We start from the raw sequence: 25018 nt of genomic DNA, 5'->3' as shown, positions 1-25018 counted from the left end.
AAAAAACAATTCCTGCTGAAAGCTAGCTTTTCAAAACCATTCAACCTATTACATTTATTTCTCTAACCTGTGAATGTGGTCCATGTTCTCTTTTCCTCATTCCCATCATGATACTCCCTTTCCGGAAACCAAGTTCACTTCTTTATCCAGCCCACCCATCCAAGGTCACCAAATCTATGAAGCAATTCTGCTTTTTCTCACATTCTCTCCATGTACAAGATACCTTGTATCAATTGAATGGACAGCAGGAGAGGTGAATATTTATGGTTAGTGGGGGTGGGGTTTTGAAGATTAACCTCATTTGACTAAGAGCCGGGGTATCTGGGAGAAAAAGTATTTTAAGGGGGATGAAGTTCATATCTCCTTGGTGAAATTTCTAGAGCCTTATTTCATCCTTTCTGTGGATGCAGACTCAGTCGGAACAGAAGTCCTAGTCCTCGCTCTGCCTTTCAAAGGAACTTTAAATATGCATGGCTTATTTGGCTTTGCCCGGCAGGGCTTGCCCGGCGGGGTGAGAATGGCGTTTGTCAGGCGTTCGTCAGGCGATCGGAAGGGGTGAGGCAATAGTTTATGGTTCAATGGTTTTCATGAAGTCTTCTTGATAAGATGAAAGCAGGAAAGGGAAGCTTGTCAATAAGCAAACTTAAGACAAGGTGTGACTCCTAGAAAGAATGACTTGAAAACAACATACAGAAACACACATATAAAAAGGCCCTGATGAGGCTTGAACTCATGACCCCTGGTTTACAAGACCAGTGCTCTGCCACTGAGCTACAAGGCCGGTCTGCCTGCAGTTTGTAAATCGCAACATGTATTCTTACTGCGGTATGAAGATATCTATGATTTTGAGACTCTGTATGGAAATGCAGTTGCATTTGAATGTCTACATGTGTGCACAAATCGAAGAGCATGCTTAAGACACTTTTCTTGAAAGTAGGAAAAACTCCATTTTGATTTGAGAACATAAGAGTATTCACATTTATGACCATACTGAAAGCTCTACTGAGTATGTCCGCAATCAGTGACAGATAGAGAACTCACTTATTAGAAGTGATCTGTCTCTGTGGGGCAGACAAATGTAAACACGCATACACTTGAGACGGCTGAAACTTTAGGAGTAAGAAATGCTTTCTTATCAGTCTATCTATCCAAACTGGTTGGAAGGCCAGGAGTGATGAATAGGCAATCCTCTGGACACTTCATGAAAGATCTAATTTCAATTAAGCACAAAATACTTCCCTTTATTTGACATAAATGCCATAATGGAATAGTCAGTTGGGCCCTTCTAGTGGATTATGGCAGTGTCTTGAAAGAGAGTGTAATTGTACTACGAGACATGCTCACCTTCAAAAGAGTGTCTGATGGCTTTCCGACGAAGGTGGGATTCGAACCCACGCGTGCAGAGAACAATGGATTAGCAGTCCATCGCCTCAACCACTCGGCCACCTCGTCTGCCTTAGGGGCTTATATTTCATTTTTGGTGAAATTCTAACTATGTGCTAATTAAAAATAAGCATAAGTTTATCCTAGACTGTGTCAGAATGGCAAATGTATGGGGTGTTCAATAGACAGAGCACACGATATAGCAGAATTATCAAATCTATTCCATTTGGACTGTATTTTTAATAGTCATGATAACATGCTAGCATGTGAGTCGATCTTGCACAGTGAATAATGGAGCAGTGCAGTATCTACTTGGTTAGCACTAGATGGCTCAAATGGGAAGAAATTAAAACAGTAAGCTCCAGTGGCGCAATCGGTTAGCGCGCGGTACTTATACAGCAGTACTTGCACTGAGCCATGCCGAGGTTGTGAGTTCGAGCCTCACCTGGAGCAGTTGATTGGTTTTCATAAACCATTTCACTAAAAGTAAAGATTAGACTCAGAATAAAGACGGCTCTTGCTAGAGAGTCTTAACTTCTTTTCAGGATCTGCGTGTCCGACTCCTCCAGGTGCCAAATATCACATATCCTATGCGATGCTCCTTATAAACATTCAATGATGTACCATCTTGCATAGCATGCAAACACCACATCAGTGCATTTAAAAATACTTTTGTAGAATAATAAATATGATGAATACATTGTTGTCACAGGATAACCATAAACTGAGGAGCTGCAAACAGTACTGTGTCAGCTACATACAATAAAATGTAACTCAAAGAAATATCAAAAGAAGAGCATCATCATATTAAAGTTTCTAGTCAACATAAGAGTTGCACCATAGCAGCTTATGGTGCTTTCTGCTCAGATTGTGCCTCCAATCCCACATTGACTTTTTTAGTTCTTTGCAATTTTAAAAAACAATTCCTGCTCAAAGCTAGCTTTTCAAAACCATTCAACCTATTACATGTATTTCTCTAACCTGTGAATGTGGTCCATGTTCTCTTTTCCTCATTCCCATCATGATACTCCCTTTCCGGAAACCAAGTTCACTTCTTTATCCAGCCCACCCATCCAAGGTCACCAAATCTATGAAGCAATTCTGCTTTTTCTCACATTCTCTCCATGTACAAGATACCTTGTATCAATTGAATGGACAGCAGGAGAGGTGAATATTTATGGTTAGTGGGGGTGGGGTTTTGAAGATTAACCTCATTTGACTAAGAGCCGGGGTATCTGGGAGAAAAAGTATTTTAAAGGGGATGAAGTTCATATCTCCTTGGTGAAATTTCTAGAGCCTTATTTCATCCTTTCTGTGGATGCAGACTCAGTCGGAACAGAAGTCCTAGTCCTCGCTCTGCCTTTCAAAGGAACTTTAAATATGCATGGCTTATTTGGCTTTGCCCGGCAGGGCTTGCCCGGCGGGGTGAGAATGGCGTTTGTCAGGCGTTCGTCAGGCGATCGGAAGGGGTGAGGCAATAGTTTATGGTTCAATGGTTTTCATGAAGTCTTCTTGATAAGATGAAAGCAGGAAAGGGAAGCTTGTCAATAAGCAAACTTAAGACAAGGTGTGACTCCTAGAAAGAATGACTTGAAAACAACATACAGAAACACACATATAAAAAGGCCCTGATGAGGCTTGAACTCATGACCCCTGGTTTACAAGACCAGTGCTCTGCCACTGAGCTACAAGGCCGGTCTGCCTGCAGTTTGTAAATCGCAACATGTATTCTTACTGCGGTATGAAGATATCTATGATTTTGAGACTCTGTATGGAAATGCAGTTGCATTTGAATGTCTACATGTGTGCACAAATCGAAGAGCATGCTTAAGACACTTTTCTTGAAAGTAGGAAAAACTCCATTTTGATTTGAGAACATAAGAGTATTCACATTTATGACCATACTGAAAGCTCTACTGAGTATGTCCGCAATCAGTGACAGATAGAGAACTCACTTATTAGAAGTGATCTGTCTCTGTGGGGCAGACAAATGTAAACACGCATACACTTGAGACGGCTGAAACTTTAGGAGTAAGAAATGCTTTCTTATCAGTCTATCTATCCAAACTGGTTGGAAGGCCAGGAGTGAGGAATAGGCAATCCTCTGGACACTTCATGAAAGATCTAATTTCAATTAAGCACAAAATACTTCCCTTTATTTGACATAAATGCCATAATGGAATAGTCAGTGGGCCCTTCTAGTGGATTATGGCAGTGTCTTGAAAGAGAGTGTAATTGTACTACGAGACATGCTCACCTTCAAAAGAGTGTCTGATGGCTTTCCGACGAAGGTGGGATTCGAACCCACGCGTGCAGAGCACAATGGATTAGCAGTCCATCGCCTTAACCACTCGGCCACCTCGTCTGCCTTAGGGGCCTATATTTCATTTTTGGTGAAATTCTAACTATGTGCTAATTAAAAATAAGCATAAGTTTATCCTAGACTGTGTCAGAATGGCAAATGTATGGGGTGTTCAATAGACAGAGCACACAATATAGCAGAATTATCAAATCTATTCCATTTGGACTGTATTTTTAATAGTCATGATAACATGCTAGCATGTGAGTCGATCTTGCACAGTGAATAATGGAGCAGTGCAGTATCTACTTGGTTAGCACTAGATGGCTCAAATGGGAAGAAATGAAAGCAGTAAGCTCCAGTGGCGCAATCGGTTAGCGCGCGGTACTTATACAGCAGTACTTGCACTGAGCCATGCCGAGGTTGTGAGTTCGAGCCTCACCTGGAGCAGTTGATTGGTTTTCATAAACCATTTCACTAAAAGTAAAGATTAGACTCAGAATAAAGACGGCTGTTGCTAGAGAGTCTTAAGTTCTTTTCAGGATCTGCGTGTCCGACTCCTCCAGGTGCCAAATATCACATATCCTATGCGATGCTCCTTATAAACATTCAATGATGTACCATCTTGCATAGCATGCAAACACCACATCAGTGCATTTAAAAATACTTTTGTAGAATAATAAATATGATGAATACATTGTTGTCACGGGATAACCATAAACTGAGGAGCTGCAAACAGTACTGTGTCAGCTACATACAATAAAATTTAACTCAAAGAAATATCAAAAGAAGAGCATCATCATATTAAAGTTTCTAGTCAACATAAGAGTTGCACCATAGCAGCTTATGGTGCTTTCTGCTCAGATTATGCCTCCAATCCCACATTGACTTTTTTAGTTCTTTGCAATTTTAAAAAACAATTCCTGCTCAAAGCTAGCTTTTCAAAACCATTCAACCTATTACATTTATTTCTCTAACCTGTGAATGTGGTCCATGTTCTCTTTTCCTCATTCCCATCATGATACTCCCTTTCCGGAAACCAAGTTCACTTCTTTATCCAGCCCACCCATCCAAGGTCACCAAATCTATGAAGCAATTCTGCTTTTTCTCACATTCTCTCCATGTACAAGATACCTTGTATCAATTGAATGGACAGCAGGAGAGGTGAATATTTATGGTTAGTGGGGGTGGGGTTTTGAAGATTAACCTCATTTGACTAAGAGCCGGGGTATCTGGGAGAAAAAGTATTTTAAGGGGGATGAAGTTCATATCTCCTTGGTGAAATTTCTAGAGCCTTATTTCATCCTTTCTGTGGATGCAGACTCAGTCGGAACAGACGTCCTAGTCCTCGCTCTGCCTTTCAAAGGAACTTTAAATATGCATGGCTTATTTGGCTTTGCCCGGCAGGGCTTGCCCGGCGGGGTGAGAATGGCGTTCGTCAGGCGATCGGAAGGGGTGAGACAATAGTTTATGGTTCAATGGTTTTCATGAAGTCTTCTTGATAAGATTAAAGCAGGAAAGGGAAGCTTGTCAATAAGCAAACTTAAGACAAGGTGTGACTCCTAGAAAGAATGACTTGAAAACAACATACAGAAACACACATATAAAAAGGCCCTGATGAGGCTTGAACTCATGACCCCTGGTTTACAAGACCAGTGCTCTGCCACTGAGCTACAAGGCCGGTCTGCCTGCAGTTTGTAAATCGCAACATGTATTCTTACTGCGGTATGAAGATATCTATGATTTTGAGACTCTGTATGGAAATGCAGTTGCATTTGAATGTCTACATGTGTGCACAAATCGAAGAGCATGCTTAAGACACTTTTCTTGAAAGTAGGAAAAACTCCATTTTGATTTGAGAACATAAGAGTATTCACATTTATGACCATACTGAAAGCTCTACAGAGTATGTCCGAAATCAGTGACAGATAGAGAACTCACTTATTAGAAGTGATCTGTCTCTGTGGGGCAGACAAATGTAAACACGCATACACTTGAGACGGCTGAAACTTTAGGAGTAAGAAATGCTTTCTTATCAGTCTATCTATCCAAACTGGTTGGAAGGCCAGGAGTGAGGAATAGGCAATCCTCTGGACACTTCATGAAAGATCTAATTTCAATTAAGCACAAAATACTTCCCTTTATTTGACATAAATGCCATAATGGAATAGTCAGTTGGGCCCTTCTAGTGGATTATGGCAGTGTCTTGAAAGAGAGTGTAATTGTACTACGAGACATGCTCACCTTCAAAAGAGTGTCTGATGGCTTTCCGACGAAGGTGGGATTCGAACCCACACATGCAGAGCACAATGGATTAGCAGTCCATCGCCTCAACCACTCGGCCACCTCGTCTGCCTTAGGGGCATATATTTCATTTTTGGTGAAATTCTAACTATGTGCTAATTAAAAATAAGCATAAGTTTATCCTAGACTGTGTCAGAATGGCAAATGTATGGGGTGTTCAATAGACAGAGCACACGATATAGCAGAATTATCAAATCTATTCCATTTGGACTGTATTTTTAATAGTCATGATAACATGCTAGCATGTGAGTCGATCTTGCACAGTGAATAATGGAGCAGTGCAGTATCTACTTGGTTAGCACTAGATGGCTCAAATGGGGAGAAATGAAAACAGTAAGCTCCAGTGGCGCAATCGGTTAACGCGCGGTACTTATACAGCAGTACTTGCACTGAGCCATGCCGAGGTTGTGAGTTCGAGCCTCACCTGGAGCAGTTGATTGGTTTTCGTAAACCATTTCACTAAAAGTAAAGATTAGACATAGAAAAAAGACGGCTCTTGCTAGAGAGTCTTAACTTCTTTTCAGGATCTGCGTGTCCGACTCCTCCAGGTGCCAAATATCACATATCCTATGCGATGCTCCTTATAAACATTCAATGATGTACCATCTTGCATAGCATGCAAACACCACATCAGTGCATTTAAAAATACTTTTGTAGAATAATAAATATGATGAATACATTGTTGTCACGGGATAACCATACACTGAGGAGCTGCAAATAGTACTGTGTCAGCTACATACAATAAAATTTAACTCAAAGAAATATCAAAAGAAGAGCATCATCATATTAAAGTTTCTAGTCAACATAAGAGTTGCACCATAGCAGCTTATGGTGCTTTCTGCTCAGATTGTGCCTCCAATCCCACATTGACTTTTTTAGTTCTTTGCAATTTTAAAAAACAATTCCTGCTGAAAGCTAGCTTTTCAAAACCATTCAACCTATTACATTTATTTCTCTAACCTGTGAATGTGGTCCATGTTCTCTTTTCCTCATTCCCATCATGATACTCCCTTTCCGGAAACCAAGTTCACTTCTTTATCCAGCCCACCCATCCAAGGTCACCAAATCTATGAAGCAATTCTGCTTTTTCTCACATTCTCTCCATGTACAAGATACCTTGTATCAATTGAATGGACAGCAGGAGAGGTGAATATTTATGGTTAGTGGGGGTGGGGTTTTGAAGATTAACCTCATTTGACTAAGAGCCGGGGTATCTGGGAGAAAAAGTATTTTAAGGGGGATGAAGTTCATATCTCCTTGGTGAAATTTCTAGAGCCTTATTTCATCCTTTCTGTGGATGCAGACTCAGTCGGAACAGACGTCCTAGTCCTCGCTCTGCCTTTCAAAGGAACTTTAAATATGCATGGCTTATTTGGCTTTGCCCGGCAGGGCTTGCCCGGCGGGGTGAGAATGGCGTTTGTCAGGCGTTCGTCAGGCGATCGGAAGGGGTGAGGCAATAGTTTATGGTTCAATGGTTTTCATGAAGTCTTCTTGATAAGATGAAAGCAGGAAAGGGAAGCTTGTCAATAAGCAAACTTAAGACAAGGTGTGACTCCTAGAAAGAATGACTTGAAAACAACATACAGAAACACACATATAAAAAGGCCCTGATGAGGCTTGAACTCATGACCCCTGGTTTACAAGACCAGTGCTCTGCCACTGAGCTACAAGGCCGGTCTGCCTGCAGTTTGTAAATCGCAACATGTATTCTTACTGCGGTATGAAGATATCTATGATTTTGAGACTCTGTATGGAAATGCAGTTGCATTTGAATGTCTACATGTGTGCACAAATCGAAGAGCATGCTTAAGACACTTTTCTTGAAAGTAGGAAAAACTCCATTTTGATTTGAGAACATAAGAGTATTCACATTTATGACCATACTGAAAGCTCTACTGAGTATGTCCGCAATCAGTGACAGATAGAGAACTCACTTATTAGAAGTGATCTGTCTCTGTGGGGCAGACAAATGTAAACACGCATACACTTGAGACGGCTGAAACTTTAGGAGTAAGAAATGCTTTCTTATCAGTCTATCTATCCAAACTGGTTGGAAGGCCAGGAGTGAGGAATAGGCAATCCTCTGGACACTTCATGAAAGATCTAATTTCAATTAAGCACAAAATACTTCCCTTTATTTGACATAAATGCCATAATGGAATAGTCAGTTGGGCCCTTCTAGTGGATTATGGCAGTGTCTTGAAAGAGAGTGTAATTGTACTACGAGACATGCTCACCTTCAAAAGAGTGTCTGATGGCTTTCCGACGAAGGTGGGATTCGAACCCACGCGTGCAGAGCACAATGGATTAGCAGTCCATCGCCTTAACCACTCGGCCACCTCGTCTGCCTTAGGGGCCTATATTTCATTTTTGGTGAAATTCTAACTATGTGCTAATTAAAAATAAGCATAAGTTTATCCTAGACTGTGTCAGAATGGCAAATGTATGGGGTGTTCAATAGACAGAGCACACAATATAGCAGAATTATCAAATCTATTCCATTTGGACTGTATTTTTAATAGTCATGATAACATGCTAGCATGTGAGTCGATCTTGCACAGTGAATAATGGAGCAGTGCAGTATCTACTTGGTTAGCACTAGATGGCTCAAATGGGAAGAAATGAAAGCAGTAAGCTCCAGTGGCGCAATCGGTTAGCGCGCGGTACTTATACAGCAGTACTTGCACTGAGCCATGCCGAGGTTGTGAGTTCGAGCCTCACCTGGAGCAGCTGACTGGTTTTCATAAATCATTTCACTAAAAGTAAAGATTAGACTCAGAATAAAGACGGCTCTTGCTAGAGAGTCTTAACTTCTTTTCAGGATCTGCGTGTCCGACTCCTCCAGGTGCCAAATATCACATATCCTATGCGATGCTCCTTATAAACATTCAATGATGTACCATCTTGCATAGCATGCAAACACCACATCAGTGCATTTAAAAATACTTTTGTAGAATAATAAATATGATGAATACATTGTTGTCACGGGATAACCATAAACTGAGGAGCTGCAAACAGTACTGTGTCAGCTACATACAATAAAATTTAACTCAAAGAAATATCAAAAGAAGAGCATCATCATATTAAAGTTTCTAGTCAACATAAGAGTTGCACCATAGCAGCTTATGGTGCTTTCTGCTCAGATTATGCCTCCAATCCCACATTGACTTTTTTAGTTCTTTGCAATTTTAAAAAACAATTCCTGCTCAAAGCTAGCTTTTCAAAACCATTCAACCTATTACATTTATTTCTCTAACCTGTGAATGTGGTCCATGTTCTCTTTTCCTCATTCCCATCATGATACTCCCTTTCCGGAAACCAAGTTCACTTCTTTATCCAGCCCACCCATCCAAGGTCACCAAATCTATGAAGCAATTCTGCTTTTTCTCACATTCTCTCCATGTACAAGATACCTTGTATCAATTGAATGGACAGCAGGAGAGGTGAATATTTATGGTTAGTGGGGGTGGGGTTTTGAAGATTAACCTCATTTGACTAAGAGCCGGGGTATCTGGGAGAAAAAGTATTTTAAGGGGGATGAAGTTCATATCTCCTTGGTGAAATTTCTAGAGCCTTATTTCATCCTTTCTGTGGATGCAGACTCAGTCGGAACAGACGTCCTAGTCCTCGCTCTGCCTTTCAAAGGAACTTTAAATATGCATGGCTTATTTGGCTTTGCCCGGCAGGGCTTGCCCGGCGGGGTGAGAATGGCGTTCGTCAGGCGATCGGAAGGGGTGAGACAATAGTTTATGGTTCAATGGTTTTCATGAAGTCTTCTTGATAAGATTAAAGCAGGAAAGGGAAGCTTGTCAATAAGCAAACTTAAGACAAGGTGTGACTCCTAGAAAGAATGACTTGAAAACAACATACAGAAACACACATATAAAAAGGCCCTGATGAGGCTTGAACTCATGACCCCTGGTTTACAAGACCAGTGCTCTGCCACTGAGCTACAAGGCCGGTCTGCCTGCAGTTTGTAAATCGCAACATGTATTCTTACTGCGGTATGAAGATATCTATGATTTTGAGACTCTGTATGGAAATGCAGTTGCATTTGAATGTCTACATGTGTGCACAAATCGAAGAGCATGCTTAAGACACTTTTCTTGAAAGTAGGAAAAACTCCATTTTGATCTGAGAACATAAGAGTATTCACATTTATGACCATACTGAAAGCTCTACAGAGTATGTCCGAAATCAGTGACAGATAGAGAACTCACTTATTAGAAGTGATCTGTCTCTGTGGGGCAGACAAATGTAAACACGCATACACTTGAGACGGCTGAAACTTTAGGAGTAAGAAATGCTTTCTTATCAGTCTATCTATCCAAACTGGTTGGAAGGCCAGGAGTGAGGAATAGGCAATCCTCTGGACACTTCATGAAAGATCTAATTTCAATTAAGCACAAAATACTTCCCTTTATTTGACATAAATGCCATAATGGAATAGTCAGTTGGGCCCTTCTAGTGGATTATGGCAGTGTCCTGAAAGAGAGTGTAATTGTACTACGAGACATGCTCACCTTCAAAAGAGTGTCTGATGGCTTTCCGACGAAGGTGGGATTCGAACCCACACGTGCAGAGCACAATGGATTAGCAGTCCATCGCCTCAACCACTCGGCCACCTCGTCTGCCTTAGGGGCATATATTTCATTTTTGGTGAAATTCTAACTATGTGCTAATTAAAAATAAGCATAAGTTTATCCTAGACTGTGTCAGAATGGCAAATGTATGGGGTGTTCAATAGACAGAGCACACGATATAGCAGAATTATCAAATCTATTCCATTTGGACTGTATTTTTAATAGTCATGATAACATGCTAGCATGTGAGTCGATCTTGCACAGTGAATAATGGAGCAGTGCAGTATCTACTTGGTTAGCACTAGATGGCTCAAATGGGGAGAAATGAAAACAGTAAGCTCCAGTGGCGCAATCGGTTAACGCGCGGTACTTATACAGCAGTACTTGCACTGAGCCATGCCGAGGTTGTGAGTTCGAGCCTCACCTGGAGCAGTTGATTGGTTTTCGTAAACCATTTCACTAAAAGTAAAGATTAGACTCAGAATAAAGACGGCTCTTGCTAGAGAGTCTTAACTTCTTTTCAGGATCTGCGTGTCCGACTCCTCCAGGTGCCAAATATCACATATCCTATGCGATGCTCCTTATAAACATTCAATGATGTACCATCTTGCATAGCATGCAAACACCACATCAGTGCATTTAAAAATACTTTTGTAGAATAATAAATATGATGAATACATTGTTGTCACGGGATAACCATACACTGAGGAGCTGCAAATAGTACTGTGTCAGCTACATACAATAAAATTTAACTCAAAGAAATATCAAAAGAAGAGCATCATCATATTAAAGTTTCTAGTCAACATAAGAGTTGCACCATAGCAGCTTATGGTGCTTTCTGCTCAGATTGTGCCTCCAATCCCACATTGACTTTTTTAGTTCTTTGCAATTTTAAAAAACAATTCCTGCTGAAAGCTAGCTTTTCAAAACCATTCAACCTATTACATTTATTTCTCTAACCTGTGAATGTGGTCCATGTTCTCTTTTCCTCATTCCCATCATGATACTCCCTTTCCGGAAACCAAGTTCACTTCTTTATCCAGCCCACCCATCCAAGGTCACCAAATCTATGAAGCAATTCTGCTTTTTCTCACATTCTCTCCATGTACAAGATACCTTGTATCAATTGAATGGACAGCAGGAGAGGTGAATATTTATGGTTAGTGGGGGTGGGGTTTTGAAGATTAACCTCATTTGACTAAGAGCCGGGGTATCTGGGAGAAAAAGTATTTTAAGGGGGATGAAGTTCATATCTCCTTGGTGAAATTTCTAGAGCCTTATTTCATCCTTTCTGTGGATGCAGACTCAGTCGGAACAGAAGTCCTAGTCCTCGCTCTGCCTTTCAAAGGAACTTTAAATATGCATGGCTTATTTGGCTTTGCCCGGCAGGGCTTGCCCGGCGGGGTGAGAATGGCGTTTGTCAGGCGTTCGTCAGGCGATCGGAAGGGGTGAGGCAATAGTTTATGGTTCAATGGTTTTCATGAAGTCTTCTTGATAAGATGAAAGCAGGAAAGGGAAGCTTGTCAATAAGCAAACTTAAGACAAGGTGTGACTCCTAGAAAGAATGACTTGAAAACAACATACAGAAACACACATATAAAAAGGCCCTGATGAGGCTTGAACTCATGACCCCTGGTTTACAAGACCAGTGCTCTGCCACTGAGCTACAAGGCCGGTCTGCCTGCAGTTTGTAAATCGCAACATGTATTCTTACTGCGGTATGAAGATATCTATGATTTTGAGACTCTGTATGGAAATGCAGTTGCATTTGAATGTCTACATGTGTGCACAAATCGAAGAGCATGCTTAAGACACTTTTCTTGAAAGTAGGAAAAACTCCATTTTGATTTGAGAACATAAGAGTATTCACATTTATGACCATACTGAAAGCTCTACTGAGTATGTCCGCAATCAGTGACAGATAGAGAACTCACTTATTAGAAGTGATCTGTCTCTGTGGGGCAGACAAATGTAAACACGCATACACTTGAGACGGCTGAAACTTTAGGAGTAAGAAATGCTTTCTTATCAGTCTATCTATCCAAACTGGTTTGAAAGGCCAGGAGTGAGGAATAGGCAATCCTCTGGACACTTCATGAAAGATCTAATTTCAATTAAGCACAAAATACTTCCCTTTATTTGACATAAATGCCATAATGGAATAGTCAGTTGGGCCCTTCTAGTGGATTATGGCAGTGTCTTGAAAGAGAGTGTAATTGTACTACGAGACATGCTCACCTTCAAAAGAGTGTCTGATGGCTTTCCGACGAAGGTGGGATTCGAACCCACGCGTGCAGAGAACAATGGATTAGCAGTCCATCGCCTCAACCACTCGGCCACCTCGTCTGCCTTAGGGGCTTATATTTCATTTTTGGTGAAATTCTAACTATGTGCTAATTAAAAATAAGCATAAGTTTATCCTAGACTGTGTCAGAATGGCAAATGTATGGGGTGTTCAATAGACAGAGCACACGATATAGCAGAATTATCAAATCTATTCCATTTGGACTGTATTTTTAATAGTCATGATAACATGCTAGCATGTGAGTCGATCTTGCACAGTGAATAATGGAGCAGTGCAGTATCTACTTGGTTAGCACTAGATGGCTCAAATGGGAAGAAATTAAAACAGTAAGCTCCAGTGGCGCAATCGGTTAGCGCGCGGTACTTATACAGCAGTACTTGCACTGAGCCATGCCGAGGTTGTGAGTTCGAGCCTCACCTGGAGCAGTTGATTGGTTTTCATAAACCATTTCACTAAAAGTAAAGATTAGACTCAGAATAAAGACGGCTCTTGCTAGAGAGTCTTAACTTCTTTTCAGGATCTGCGTGTCCGACTCCTCCAGGTGCCAAATATCACATATCCTATGCGATGCTCCTTATAAACATTCAATGATGTACCATCTTGCATAGCATGCAAACACCACATCAGTGCATTTAAAAATACTTTTGTAGAATAATAAATATGATGAATACATTGTTGTCACAGGATAACCATAAACTGAGGAGCTGCAAACAGTACTGTGTCAGCTACATACAATAAAATGTAACTCAAAGAAATATCAAAAGAAGAGCATCATCATATTAAAGTTTCTAGTCAACATAAGAGTTGCACCATAGCAGCTTATGGTGCTTTCTGCTCAGATTGTGCCTCCAATCCCACATTGACTTTTTTAGTTCTTTGCAATTTTAAAAAACAATTCCTGCTCAAAGCTAGCTTTTCAAAACCATTCAACCTATTACATGTATTTCTCTAACCTGTGAATGTGGTCCATGTTCTCTTTTCCTCATTCCCATCATGATACTCCCTTTCCGGAAACCAAGTTCACTTCTTTATCCAGCCCACCCATCCAAGGTCACCAAATCTATGAAGCAATTCTGCTTTTTCTCACATTCTCTCCATGTACAAGATACCTTGTATCAATTGAATGGACAGCAGGAGAGGTGAATATTTATGGTTAGTGGGGGTGGGGTTTTGAAGATTAACCTCATTTGACTAAGAGCCGGGGTATCTGGGAGAAAAAGTATTTTAAGGGGGATGAAGTTCATATCTCCTTGGTGAAATTTCTAGAGCCTTATTTCATCCTTTCTGTGGATGCAGACTCAGTCGGAACAGAAGTCCTAGTCCTCGCTCTGCCTTTCAAAGGAACTTTAAATATGCATGGCTTATTTGGCTTTGCCCGGCAGGGCTTGCCCGGCGGGGTGAGAATGGCGTTTGTCAGGCGTTCGTCAGGCGATCGGAAGGGGTGAGGCAATAGTTTATGGTTCAATGGTTTTCATGAAGTCTTCTTGATAAGATGAAAGCAGGAAAGGGAAGCTTGTCAATAAGCAAACTTAAGACAAGGTGTGACTCCTAGAAAGAATGACTTGAAAACAACATACAGAAACACACATATAAAAAGGCCCTGATGAGGCTTGAACTCATGACCCCTGGTTTACAAGACCAGTGCTCTGCCACTGAGCTACAAGGCCGGTCTGCCTGCAGTTTGTAAATCGCAACATGTATTCTTACTGCGGTATGAAGATATCTATGATTTTGAGACTCTGTATGGAAATGCAGTTGCATTTGAATGTCTACATGTGTGCACAAATCGAAGAGCATGCTTAAGACACTTTTCTTGAAAGTAGGAAAAACTCCATTTTGATTTGAGAACATAAGAGTATTCACATTTATGACCATACTGAAAGCTCTACTGAGTATGTCCGCAATCAGTGACAGATAGAGAACTCACTTATTAGAAGTGATCTGTCTCTGTGGGGCAGACAAATGTAAACACGCATACACTTGAGACGGCTGAAACTTTAGGAGTAAGAAATGCTTTCTTATCAGTCTATCTATCCAAACTGGTTGGAAGGCCAGGAGTGAGGAATAGGCAATCCTCTGGACACTTCATGAAAGATCTAATTTCAATTAAGCACAAAATACTTCCCTTTATTTGACATAAATGCCATAATGGAATAGTCAGTGGGCCCTTCTAGTGGATTATGGCAGTGTCTTGAAAGAGAGTGTAATTGTACTACGAGACATGCTCACCTTCAAAAGAGTGTCTGATGGCTTTCCGACGAAGGTGGGATTCGAACCCACGCGTGCAGAGCACAATGGATTAGCAGTCCATCGCCTTAACCACTCGGCCACCTCGTCTGCCTTAGGGGCCTATATTTCATTTTTGGTGAAATTCTAACTTTGTGCTAATTAAAAATAAGCATAAGTTTATCCTAGACTGTGTCAGAATGGCAAATGTATGGGGTGTTCAATAGACAGAGCACACAATATAGCAGAATTATCAAATCTATTCCATTTGGACTGTATTTTTAATAGTCATGATAACATGCTAGCATGTGAGTCGATCTTGCACAGTGAATAATGGAGCAGTGCAGTATCTACTTGGTTAGCACTAGATGGCTCAAATGGGAAGAAATGAAAGCAGTAAGCTCCAGTGGCGCAATCGGTTAGCGCGCGGTACTTATACAGCAGTACTTGCACTGAGCCATGCCGAGGTTGTGAGTTCGAGCCTCACCTGGAGCAGTTGATTGGTTTTCATAAACCATTTCACTAAAAGTAAAGATTAGACTCAGAATAAAGACGGCTGTTGCTAGAGAGTCTTAAGTTCTTTTCAGGATCTGCGTGTCCGACTCCTCCAGGTGCCAAATATCACATATCCTATGCGATGCTCCTTATAAACATTCAATGATGTACCATCTTGCATAGCATGCAAACACCACATCAGTGCATTTAAAAATACTTTTGTAGAATAATAAATATGATGAATACATTGTTGTCACGGGATAACCATAAACTGAGGAGCTGCAAACAGTACTGTGTCAGCTACATACAATAAAATTTAACTCAAAGAAATATCAAAAGAAGAGCATCATCATATTAAAGTTTCTAGTCAACATAAGAGTTGCACCATAGCAGCTTATGGTGCTTTCTGCTCAGATTATGCCTCCAATCCCACATTGACTTTTTTAGTTCTTTGCAATTTTAAAAAACAATTCCTGCTCAAAGCTAGCTTTTCAAAACCATTCAACCTATTACATTTATTTCTCTAACCTGTGAATGTGGTCCATGTTCTCTTTTCCTCATTCCCATCATGATACTCCCTTTCCGGAAACCAAGTTCACTTCTTTATCCAGCCCACCCATCCAAGGTCACCAAATCTATGAAGCAATTCTGCTTTTTCTCACATTCTCTCCATGTACAAGATACCTTGTATCAATTGAATGGACAGCAGGAGAGGTGAATATTTATGGTTAGTGGGGGTGGGGTTTTGAAGATTAACCTCATTTGACTAAGAGCCGGGGTATCTGGGAGAAAAAGTATTTTAAGGGGGATGAAGTTCATATCTCCTTGGTGAAATTTCTAGAGCCTTATTTCATCCTTTCTGTGGATGCAGACTCAGTCGGAACAGACGTCCTAGTCCTCGCTCTGCCTTTCAAAGGAACTTTAAATATGCATGGCTTATTTGGCTTTGCCCGGCAGGGCTTGCCCGGCGGGGTGAGAATGGCGTTCGTCAGGCGATCGGAAGGGGTGAGACAATAGTTTATGGTTCAATGGTTTTCATGAAGTCTTCTTGATAAGATTAAAGCAGGAAAGGGAAGCTTGTCAATAAGCAAACTTAAGACAAGGTGTGACTCCTAGAAAGAATGACTTGAAAACAACATACAGAAACACACATATAAAAAGGCCCTGATGAGGCTTGAACTCATGACCCCTGGTTTACAAGACCAGTGCTCTGCCACTGAGCTACAAGGCCGGTCTGCCTGCAGTTTGTAAATCGCAACATGTATTCTTACTGCGGTATGAAGATATCTATGATTTTGAGACTCTGTATGGAAATGCAGTTGCATTTGAATGTCTACATGTGTGCACAAATCGAAGAGCATGCTTAAGACACTTTTCTTGAAAGTAGGAAAAACTCCATTTTGATTTGAGAACATAAGAGTATTCACATTTATGACCATACTGAAAGCTCTACAGAGTATGTCCGAAATCAGTGACAGATAGAGAACTCACTTATTAGAAGTGATCTGTCTCTGTGGGGCAGACAAATGTAAACACGCATACACTTGAGACGGCTGAAACTTTAGGAGTAAGAAATGCTTTCTTATCAGTCTATCTATCCAAACTGGTTGGAAGGCCAGGAGTGAGGAATAGGCAATCCTCTGGACACTTCATGAAAGATCTAATTTCAATTAAGCACAAAATACTTCCCTTTATTTGACATAAATGCCATAATGGAATAGTCAGTTGGGCCCTTCTAGTGGATTATGGCAGTGTCTTGAAAGAGAGTGTAATTGTACTACGAGACATGCTCACCTTCAAAAGAGTGTCTGATGGCTTTCCGACGAAGGTGGGATTCGAACCCACACATGCAGAGCACAATGGATTAGCAGTCCATCGCCTCAACCACTCGGCCACCTCGTCTGCCTTAGGGGCATATATTTCATTTTTGGTGAAATTCTAACTATGTGCTAATTAAAAATAAGCATAAGTTTATCCTAGACTGTGTCAGAATGGCAAATGTATGGGGTGTTCAATAGACAGAGCACACGATATAGCAGAATTATCAAATCTATTCCATTTGGACTGTATTTTTAATAGTCATGATAACATGCTAGCATGTGAGTCGATCTTGCACAGTGAATAATGGAGCAGTGCAGTATCTACTTGGTTAGCACTAGATGGCTCAAATGGGGAGAAATGAAAACAGTAAGCTCCAGTGGCGCAATCGGTTAACGCGCGGTACTTATACAGCAGTACTTGCACTGAGCCATGCCGAGGTTGTGAGTTCGAGCCTCACCTGGAGCAGTTGATTGGTTTTCGTAAACCATTTCACTAAAAGTAAAGATTAGACATAGAAAAAAGACGGCTCTTGCTAGAGAGTCTTAACTTCTTTTCAGGATCTGCGTGTCCGACTCCTCCAGGTGCCAAATATCACATATCCTATGCGATGCTCCTTATAAACATTCAAGGATGTACCATCTTGCATAGCATGCAAACACCACATCAGTGCATTTAAAAATACTTTTGTAGAATAATAAATATGATGAATACATTGTTGTCACGGGATAACCATACACTGAGGAGCTGCAAATAGTACTGTGTCAGCTACATACAATAAAATTTAACTCAAAGAAATATCAAAAGAAGAGCATCATCATATTAAAGTTTCTAGTCAACATAAGAGTTGCACCATAGCAGCTTATGGTGCTTTCTGCTCAGATTGTGCCTCCAATCCCACATTGACTTTTTTAGTTCTTTGCAATTTTAAAAAACAATTCCTGCTGAAAGCTAGCTTTTCAAAACCATTCAACCTATTACATTTATTTCTCTAACCTGTGAATGTGGTCCATGTTCTCTTTTCCTCATTCCCATCATGATACTCCCTTTCCGGAAACCAAGTTCACTTCTTTATCCAGCCCACCCATCCAAGGTCACCAAATCTATGAAGCAATTCTGCTTTTTCTCACATTCTCTCCATGTACAAGATACCTTGTATCAATTGAATGGACAGCAGGAGAGGTGAATATTTATGGTTAGTGGGGGTGGGGTTTTGAAGATTAACCTCATTTGACTAAGAGCCGGGGTATCTGGGAGAAAAAGTATTTTAAGGGGGATGAAGTTCATATCTCCTTGGTGAAATTTCTAGAGCCTTATTTCATCCTTTCTGTGGATGCAGACTCAGTCGGAACAGACGTCCTAGTCCTCGCTCTGCCTTTCAAAGGAACTTTAAATATGCATGGCTTATTTGGCTTTGCCCGGCAGGGCTTGCCCGGCGGGGTGAGAATGGCGTTTGTCAGGCGTTCGTCAGGCGATCGGAAGGGGTGAGGCAATAGTTTATGGTTCAATGGTTTTCATGAAGTCTTCTTGATAAGATGAAAGCAGGAAAGGGAAGCTTGTCAATAAGCAAACTTAAGACAAGGTGTGACTCCTAGAAAGAATGACTTGAAAACAACATACAGAAACACACATATAAAAAGGCCCTGATGAGGCTTGAACTCATGACCCCTGGTTTACAAGACCAGTGCTCTGCCACTGAGCTACAAGGCCGGTCTGCCTGCAGTTTGTAAATCGCAACATGTATTCTTACTGCGGTATGAAGATATCTATGATTTTGAGACTCTGTATGGAAATGCAGTTGCATTTGAATGTCTACATGTGTGCACAAATCGAAGAGCATGCTTAAGACACTTTTCTTGAAAGTAGGAAAAACTCCATTTTGATTTGAGAACATAAGAGTATTCACATTTATGACCATACTGAAAGCTCTACTGAGTATGTCCGCAATCAGTGACAGATAGAGAACTCACTTATTAGAAGTGATCTGTCTCTGTGGGGCAGACAAATGTAAACACGCATACACTTGAGACGGCTGAAACTTTAGGAGTAAGAAATGCTTTCTTATCAGTCTATCTATCCAAACTGGTTGGAAGGCCAGGAGTGAGGAATAGGCAATCCTCTGGACACTTCATGAAAGATCTAATTTCAATTAAGCACAAAATACTTCCCTTTATTTGACATAAATGCCATAATGGAATAGTCAGTTGGGCCCTTCTAGTGGATTATGGCAGTGTCTTGAAAGAGAGTGTAATTGTACTACGAGACATGCTCACCTTCAAAAGAGTGTCTGATGGCTTTCCGACGAAGGTGGGATTCGAACCCACGCGTGCAGAGCACAATGGATTAGCAGTCCATCGCCTCAACCACTCGGCCACCTCGTCTGGCTTAGGGGCTTATATTTCATTTTTGGTGAAATTCTAACTATGTGCTAATTAAAAATAAGCATAAGTTTATCCTAGACTGTGTCAGAATGGCAAATGTATGGGGTGTTCAATAGACAGAGCACACGATATAGCAGAATTATCAAATCTATTCCATTTGGACTGTATTTTTAATAGTCATGATAACATGCTAGCATGTGAGTCGATCTTGCACAGTGAATAATGGAGCAGTGCAGTATCTACTTGGTTAGCACTAGATGGCTCAAATGGGGAGAAATGAAAACAGTAAGCTCCAGTGGCGCAATCGGTTAACGCGCGGTACTTATACAGCAGTACTTGCACTGAGCCATGCCGAGGTTGTGAGTTCGAGCCTCACCTGGAGCAGTTGATTGGTTTTCGTAAACCATTTCACTAAAAGTAAAGATTAGACTCAGAATAAAGACGGCTCTTGCTAGAGAGTCTTAACTTCTTTTCAGGATCTGCGTGTCCGACTCCTCCAGGTGCCAAATATCACATATCCTATGCGATGCTCCTTATAAACATTCAATGATGTACCATCTTGCATAGCATGCAAACACCACATCAGTGCATTTAAAAATACTTTTGTAGAATAATAAATATGATGAATACATTGTTGTCACGGGATAACCATACACTGAGGAGCTGCAAATAGTACTGTGTCAGCTACATACAATAAAATTTAACTCAAAGAAATATCAAAAGAAGAGCATCATCATATTAAAGTTTCTAGTCAACATAAGAGTTGCACCATAGCAGCTTATGGTGCTTTCTGCTCAGATTGTGCCTCCAATCCCACATTGACTTTTTTAGTTCTTTGCAATTTTAAAAAACAATTCCTGCTGAAAGCTAGCTTTTCAAAACCATTCAACCTATTACATTTATTTCTCTAACCTGTGAATGTGGTCCATGTTCTCTTTTCCTCATTCCCATCATGATACTCCCTTTCCGGAAACCAAGTTCACTTCTTTATCCAGCCCACCCATCCAAGGTCACCAAATCTATGAAGCAATTCTGCTTTTTCTCACATTCTCTCCATGTACAAGATACCTTGTATCAATTGAATGGACAGCAGGAGAGGTGAATATTTATGGTTAGTGGGGGTGGGGTTTTGAAGATTAACCTCATTTGACTAAGAGCCGGGGTATCTGGGAGAAAAAGTATTTTAAGGGGGATGAAGTTCATATCTCCTTGGTGAAATTTCTAGAGCCTTATTTCATCCTTTCTGTGGATGCAGACTCAGTCGGAACAGAAGTCCTAGTCCTCGCTCTGCCTTTCAAAGGAACTTTAAATATGCATGGCTTATTTGGCTTTGCCCGGCAGGGCTTGCCCGGCGGGGTGAGAATGGCGTTTGTCAGGCGTTCGTCAGGCGATCGGAAGGGGTGAGGCAATAGTTTATGGTTCAATGGTTTTCATGAAGTCTTCTTGATAAGATGAAAGCAGGAAAGGGAAGCTTGTCAATAAGCAAACTTAAGACAAGGTGTGACTCCTAGAAAGAATGGCTTGAAAACAACATACAGAAACACACATATAAAAAGGCCCTGATGAGGCTTGAACTCATGACCCCTGGTTTACAAGACCAGTGCTCTGCCACTGAGCTACAAGGCCGGTCTGCCTGCAGTTTGTAAATCGCAACATGTATTCTTACTGCGGTATGAAGATATCTATGATTTTGAGACTCTGTATGGAAATGCAGTTGCATTTGAATGTCTACATGTGTGCACAAATCGAAGAGCATGCTTAAGACACTTTTCTTGAAAGTAGGAAAAACTCCATTTTGATTTGAGAACATAAGAGTATTCACATTTATGACCATACTGAAAGCTCTACTGAGTATGTCCGCAATCAGTGACAGATAGAGAACTCACTTATTAGAAGTGATCTGTCTCTGTGGGGCAGACAAATGTAAACACGCATACACTTGAGACGGCTGAAACTTTAGGAGTAAGAAATGCTTTCTTATCAGTCTATCTATCCAAACTGGTTGGAAGGCCAGGAGTGAGGAATAGGCAATCCTCTGGACACTTCATGAAAGATCTAATTTCAATTAAGCACAAAATACTTCCCTTTATTTGACATAAATGCCATAATGGAATAGTCAGTTGGGCCCTTCTAGTGGATTATGGCAGTGTCTTGAAAGAGAGTGTAATTGTACTACGAGACATGCTCACCTTCAAAAGAGTGTCTGATGGCTTTCCGACGAAGGTGGGATTCGAACCCACGCGTGCAGAGAACAATGGATTAGCAGTCCATCGCCTCAACCACTCGGCCACCTCGTCTGCCTTAGGGGCTTATATTTCATTTTTGGTGAAATTCTAACTATGTGCTAATTAAAAATAAGCATAAGTTTATCCTAGACTGTGTCAGAATGGCAAATGTATGGGGTGTTCAATAGACAGAGCACACGATATAGCAGAATTATCAAATCTATTCCATTTGGACTGTATTTTTAATAGTCATGATAACATGCTAGCATGTGAGTCGATCTTGCACAGTGAATAATGGAGCAGTGCAGTATCTACTTGGTTAGCACTAGATGGCTCAAATGGGAAGAAATTAAAACAGTAAGCTCCAGTGGCGCAATCGGTTAGCGCGCGGTACTTATACAGCAGTACTTGCACTGAGCCATGCCGAGGTTGTGAGTTCGAGCCTCACCTGGAGCAGTTGATTGGTTTTCATAAACCATTTCACTAAAAGTAAAGATTAGACTCAGAATAAAGACGGCTCTTGCTAGAGAGTCTTAACTTCTTTTCAGGATCTGCGTGTCCGACTCCTCCAGGTGCCAAATATCACATATCCTATGCGATGCTCCTTATAAACATTCAATGATGTACCATCTTGCATAGCATGCAAACACCACATCAGTGCATTTAAAAATACTTTTGTAGAATAATAAATATGATGAATACATTGTTGTCACAGGATAACCATAAACTGAGGAGCTGCAAACAGTACTGTGTCAGCTACATACAATAAAATGTAACTCAAAGAAATATCAAAAGAAGAGCATCATCATATTAAAGTTTCTAGTCAACATAAGAGTTGCACCATAGCAGCTTATGGTGCTTTCTGCTCAGATTGTGCCTCCAATCCCACATTGACTTTTTTAGTTCTTTGCAATTTTAAAAAACAATTCCTGCTCAAAGCTAGCTTTTCAAAACCATTCAACCTATTACATGTATTTCTCTAACCTGTGAATGTGGTCCATGTTCTCTTTTCCTCATTCCCATCATGATACTCCCTTTCCGGAAACCAAGTTCACTTCTTTATCCAGCCCACCCATCCAAGGTCACCAAATCTATGAAGCAATTCTGCTTTTTCTCACATTCTCTCCATGTACAAGATACCTTGTATCAATTGAATGGACAGCAGGAGAGGTGAATATTTATGGTTAGTGGGGGTGGGGTTTTGAAGATTAACCTCATTTGACTAAGAGCCGGGGTATCTGGGAGAAAAAGTATTTTAAAGGGGATGAAGTTCATATCTCCTTGGTGAAATTTCTAGAGCCTTATTTCATCCTTTCTGTGGATGCAGACTCAGTCGGAACAGAAGTCCTAGTCCTCGCTCTGCCTTTCAAAGGAACTTTAAATATGCATGGCTTATTTGGCTTTGCCCGGCAGGGCTTGCCCGGCGGGGTGAGAATGGCGTTTGTCAGGCGTTCGTCAGGCGATCGGAAGGGGTGAGGCAATAGTTTATGGTTCAATGGTTTTCATGAAGTCTTCTTGATAAGATGAAAGCAGGAAAGGGAAGCTTGTCAATAAGCAAACTTAAGACAAGGTGTGACTCCTAGAAAGAATGACTTGAAAACAACATACAGAAACACACATATAAAAAGGCCCTGATGAGGCTTGAACTCATGACCCCTGGTTTACAAGACCAGTGCTCTGCCACTGAGCTACAAGGCCGGTCTGCCTGCAGTTTGTAAATCGCAACATGTATTCTTACTGCGGTATGAAGATATCTATGATTTTGAGACTCTGTATGGAAATGCAGTTGCATTTGAATGTCTACATGTGTGCACAAATCGAAGAGCATGCTTAAGACACTTTTCTTGAAAGTAGGAAAAACTCCATTTTGATTTGAGAACATAAGAGTATTCACATTTATGACCATACTGAAAGCTCTACTGAGTATGTCCGCAATCAGTGACAGATAGAGAACTCACTTATTAGAAGTGATCTGTCTCTGTGGGGCAGACAAATGTAAACACGCATACACTTGAGACGGCTGAAACTTTAGGAGTAAGAAATGCTTTCTTATCAGTCTATCTATCCAAACTGGTTGGAAGGCCAGGAGTGAGGAATAGGCAATCCTCTGGACACTTCATGAAAGATCTAATTTCAATTAAGCACAAAATACTTCCCTTTATTTGACATAAATGCCATAATGGAATAGTCAGTGGGCCCTTCTAGTGGATTATGGCAGTGTCTTGAAAGAGAGTGTAATTGTACTACGAGACATGCTCACCTTCAAAAGAGTGTCTGATGGCTTTCCGACGAAGGTGGGATTCGAACCCACGCGTGCAGAGCACAATGGATTAGCAGTCCATCGCCTTAACCACTCGGCCACCTCGTCTGCCTTAGGGGCCTATATTTCATTTTTGGTGAAATTCTAACTATGTGCTAATTAAAAATAAGCATAAGTTTATCCTAGACTGTGTCAGAATGGCAAATGTATGGGGTGTTCAATAGACAGAGCACACAATATAGCAGAATTATCAAATCTATTCCATTTGGACTGTATTTTTAATAGTCATGATAACATGCTAGCATGTGAGTCGATCTTGCACAGTGAATAATGGAGCAGTGCAGTATCTACTTGGTTAGCACTAGATGGCTCAAATGGGAAGAAATGAAAGCAGTAAGCTCCAGTGGCGCAATCGGTTAGCGCGCGGTACTTATACAGCAGTACTTGCACTGAGCCATGCCGAGGTTGTGAGTTCGAGCCTCACCTGGAGCAGTTGATTGGTTTTCATAAACCATTTCACTAAAAGTAAAGATTAGACTCAGAATAAAGACGGCTGTTGCTAGAGAGTCTTAAGTTCTTTTCAGGATCTGCGTGTCCGACTCCTCCAGGTGCCAAATATCACATATCCTATGCGATGCTCCTTATAAACATTCAATGATGTACCATCTTGCATAGCATGCAAACACCACATCAGTGCATTTAAAAATACTTTTGTAGAATAATAAATATGATGAATACA

General features: G+C 40.9%; 33 non-coding genes across 33 annotated transcripts; 11 read left to right on the top strand and 22 right to left on the bottom strand.

Moving 5' to 3' along the window:
* Positions 1 to 709: 709 nt before the first annotated feature.
* TRNAT-UGU (transfer RNA threonine (anticodon UGU)) lies at positions 710 to 781 on the bottom strand. Its single transcript has one exon. It is a non-coding gene; the product is annotated as a tRNA-Thr (tRNA).
* Positions 782 to 1370: 589 nt separating this feature from the next.
* On the bottom strand, positions 1371 to 1452 carry TRNAS-GCU (transfer RNA serine (anticodon GCU)). The gene has a single exon. It is a non-coding gene; the product is annotated as a tRNA-Ser (tRNA).
* Positions 1453 to 1741: 289 nt separating this feature from the next.
* TRNAI-UAU (transfer RNA isoleucine (anticodon UAU)) lies at positions 1742 to 1836 on the top strand. Its single transcript has 2 exons — positions 1742 to 1779; positions 1801 to 1836. It is a non-coding gene; the product is annotated as a tRNA-Ile (tRNA).
* Positions 1837 to 3006: 1170 nt separating this feature from the next.
* On the bottom strand, positions 3007 to 3078 carry TRNAT-UGU (transfer RNA threonine (anticodon UGU)). Its single transcript has one exon. It is a non-coding gene; the product is annotated as a tRNA-Thr (tRNA).
* A 588-nt stretch (positions 3079 to 3666) lies between these two features.
* Positions 3667 to 3748, bottom strand: TRNAS-GCU (transfer RNA serine (anticodon GCU)). Its single transcript has one exon. It is a non-coding gene; the product is annotated as a tRNA-Ser (tRNA).
* Positions 3749 to 4037: 289 nt separating this feature from the next.
* TRNAI-UAU (transfer RNA isoleucine (anticodon UAU)) lies at positions 4038 to 4132 on the top strand. Its single transcript has 2 exons — positions 4038 to 4075; positions 4097 to 4132. It is a non-coding gene; the product is annotated as a tRNA-Ile (tRNA).
* Positions 4133 to 5291: 1159 nt separating this feature from the next.
* Positions 5292 to 5363, bottom strand: TRNAT-UGU (transfer RNA threonine (anticodon UGU)). Its single transcript has one exon. It is a non-coding gene; the product is annotated as a tRNA-Thr (tRNA).
* Positions 5364 to 5952: 589 nt separating this feature from the next.
* On the bottom strand, positions 5953 to 6034 carry TRNAS-GCU (transfer RNA serine (anticodon GCU)). The gene has a single exon. It is a non-coding gene; the product is annotated as a tRNA-Ser (tRNA).
* A 289-nt stretch (positions 6035 to 6323) lies between these two features.
* Positions 6324 to 6418, top strand: TRNAI-UAU (transfer RNA isoleucine (anticodon UAU)). Its single transcript has 2 exons — positions 6324 to 6361; positions 6383 to 6418. It is a non-coding gene; the product is annotated as a tRNA-Ile (tRNA).
* Positions 6419 to 7588: 1170 nt separating this feature from the next.
* Positions 7589 to 7660, bottom strand: TRNAT-UGU (transfer RNA threonine (anticodon UGU)). The gene has a single exon. It is a non-coding gene; the product is annotated as a tRNA-Thr (tRNA).
* A 589-nt stretch (positions 7661 to 8249) lies between these two features.
* TRNAS-GCU (transfer RNA serine (anticodon GCU)) lies at positions 8250 to 8331 on the bottom strand. The gene has a single exon. It is a non-coding gene; the product is annotated as a tRNA-Ser (tRNA).
* A 289-nt stretch (positions 8332 to 8620) lies between these two features.
* On the top strand, positions 8621 to 8715 carry TRNAI-UAU (transfer RNA isoleucine (anticodon UAU)). The gene is made up of 2 exons: positions 8621 to 8658; positions 8680 to 8715. It is a non-coding gene; the product is annotated as a tRNA-Ile (tRNA).
* A 1159-nt stretch (positions 8716 to 9874) lies between these two features.
* On the bottom strand, positions 9875 to 9946 carry TRNAT-UGU (transfer RNA threonine (anticodon UGU)). Its single transcript has one exon. It is a non-coding gene; the product is annotated as a tRNA-Thr (tRNA).
* Positions 9947 to 10535: 589 nt separating this feature from the next.
* On the bottom strand, positions 10536 to 10617 carry TRNAS-GCU (transfer RNA serine (anticodon GCU)). Its single transcript has one exon. It is a non-coding gene; the product is annotated as a tRNA-Ser (tRNA).
* Positions 10618 to 10906: 289 nt separating this feature from the next.
* On the top strand, positions 10907 to 11001 carry TRNAI-UAU (transfer RNA isoleucine (anticodon UAU)). Its single transcript has 2 exons — positions 10907 to 10944; positions 10966 to 11001. It is a non-coding gene; the product is annotated as a tRNA-Ile (tRNA).
* A 1170-nt stretch (positions 11002 to 12171) lies between these two features.
* TRNAT-UGU (transfer RNA threonine (anticodon UGU)) lies at positions 12172 to 12243 on the bottom strand. The gene has a single exon. It is a non-coding gene; the product is annotated as a tRNA-Thr (tRNA).
* A 590-nt stretch (positions 12244 to 12833) lies between these two features.
* On the bottom strand, positions 12834 to 12915 carry TRNAS-GCU (transfer RNA serine (anticodon GCU)). Its single transcript has one exon. It is a non-coding gene; the product is annotated as a tRNA-Ser (tRNA).
* A 289-nt stretch (positions 12916 to 13204) lies between these two features.
* On the top strand, positions 13205 to 13299 carry TRNAI-UAU (transfer RNA isoleucine (anticodon UAU)). Its single transcript has 2 exons — positions 13205 to 13242; positions 13264 to 13299. It is a non-coding gene; the product is annotated as a tRNA-Ile (tRNA).
* A 1170-nt stretch (positions 13300 to 14469) lies between these two features.
* On the bottom strand, positions 14470 to 14541 carry TRNAT-UGU (transfer RNA threonine (anticodon UGU)). The gene has a single exon. It is a non-coding gene; the product is annotated as a tRNA-Thr (tRNA).
* Positions 14542 to 15129: 588 nt separating this feature from the next.
* On the bottom strand, positions 15130 to 15211 carry TRNAS-GCU (transfer RNA serine (anticodon GCU)). Its single transcript has one exon. It is a non-coding gene; the product is annotated as a tRNA-Ser (tRNA).
* A 289-nt stretch (positions 15212 to 15500) lies between these two features.
* TRNAI-UAU (transfer RNA isoleucine (anticodon UAU)) lies at positions 15501 to 15595 on the top strand. The gene is made up of 2 exons: positions 15501 to 15538; positions 15560 to 15595. It is a non-coding gene; the product is annotated as a tRNA-Ile (tRNA).
* Positions 15596 to 16754: 1159 nt separating this feature from the next.
* On the bottom strand, positions 16755 to 16826 carry TRNAT-UGU (transfer RNA threonine (anticodon UGU)). Its single transcript has one exon. It is a non-coding gene; the product is annotated as a tRNA-Thr (tRNA).
* A 589-nt stretch (positions 16827 to 17415) lies between these two features.
* Positions 17416 to 17497, bottom strand: TRNAS-GCU (transfer RNA serine (anticodon GCU)). Its single transcript has one exon. It is a non-coding gene; the product is annotated as a tRNA-Ser (tRNA).
* A 289-nt stretch (positions 17498 to 17786) lies between these two features.
* TRNAI-UAU (transfer RNA isoleucine (anticodon UAU)) lies at positions 17787 to 17881 on the top strand. Its single transcript has 2 exons — positions 17787 to 17824; positions 17846 to 17881. It is a non-coding gene; the product is annotated as a tRNA-Ile (tRNA).
* Positions 17882 to 19051: 1170 nt separating this feature from the next.
* Positions 19052 to 19123, bottom strand: TRNAT-UGU (transfer RNA threonine (anticodon UGU)). Its single transcript has one exon. It is a non-coding gene; the product is annotated as a tRNA-Thr (tRNA).
* A 589-nt stretch (positions 19124 to 19712) lies between these two features.
* On the bottom strand, positions 19713 to 19794 carry TRNAS-GCU (transfer RNA serine (anticodon GCU)). Its single transcript has one exon. It is a non-coding gene; the product is annotated as a tRNA-Ser (tRNA).
* Positions 19795 to 20083: 289 nt separating this feature from the next.
* TRNAI-UAU (transfer RNA isoleucine (anticodon UAU)) lies at positions 20084 to 20178 on the top strand. Its single transcript has 2 exons — positions 20084 to 20121; positions 20143 to 20178. It is a non-coding gene; the product is annotated as a tRNA-Ile (tRNA).
* Positions 20179 to 21348: 1170 nt separating this feature from the next.
* On the bottom strand, positions 21349 to 21420 carry TRNAT-UGU (transfer RNA threonine (anticodon UGU)). The gene has a single exon. It is a non-coding gene; the product is annotated as a tRNA-Thr (tRNA).
* Positions 21421 to 22009: 589 nt separating this feature from the next.
* On the bottom strand, positions 22010 to 22091 carry TRNAS-GCU (transfer RNA serine (anticodon GCU)). Its single transcript has one exon. It is a non-coding gene; the product is annotated as a tRNA-Ser (tRNA).
* Positions 22092 to 22380: 289 nt separating this feature from the next.
* On the top strand, positions 22381 to 22475 carry TRNAI-UAU (transfer RNA isoleucine (anticodon UAU)). Its single transcript has 2 exons — positions 22381 to 22418; positions 22440 to 22475. It is a non-coding gene; the product is annotated as a tRNA-Ile (tRNA).
* Positions 22476 to 23645: 1170 nt separating this feature from the next.
* On the bottom strand, positions 23646 to 23717 carry TRNAT-UGU (transfer RNA threonine (anticodon UGU)). The gene has a single exon. It is a non-coding gene; the product is annotated as a tRNA-Thr (tRNA).
* Positions 23718 to 24305: 588 nt separating this feature from the next.
* TRNAS-GCU (transfer RNA serine (anticodon GCU)) lies at positions 24306 to 24387 on the bottom strand. Its single transcript has one exon. It is a non-coding gene; the product is annotated as a tRNA-Ser (tRNA).
* Positions 24388 to 24676: 289 nt separating this feature from the next.
* TRNAI-UAU (transfer RNA isoleucine (anticodon UAU)) lies at positions 24677 to 24771 on the top strand. Its single transcript has 2 exons — positions 24677 to 24714; positions 24736 to 24771. It is a non-coding gene; the product is annotated as a tRNA-Ile (tRNA).
* The last annotated feature ends 247 nt before the right edge of the window (positions 24772 to 25018 follow it).

Source organism: Lissotriton vulgaris, chromosome 5 (genome assembly GCF_964263255.1).
Source record: "Lissotriton vulgaris chromosome 5, aLisVul1.2, whole genome shotgun sequence".
Taxonomy (NCBI): Eukaryota; Metazoa; Chordata; class Amphibia; order Caudata; family Salamandridae; genus Lissotriton; species Lissotriton vulgaris.
This window is presented reverse-complemented; position numbering and strand designations above follow the sequence as displayed.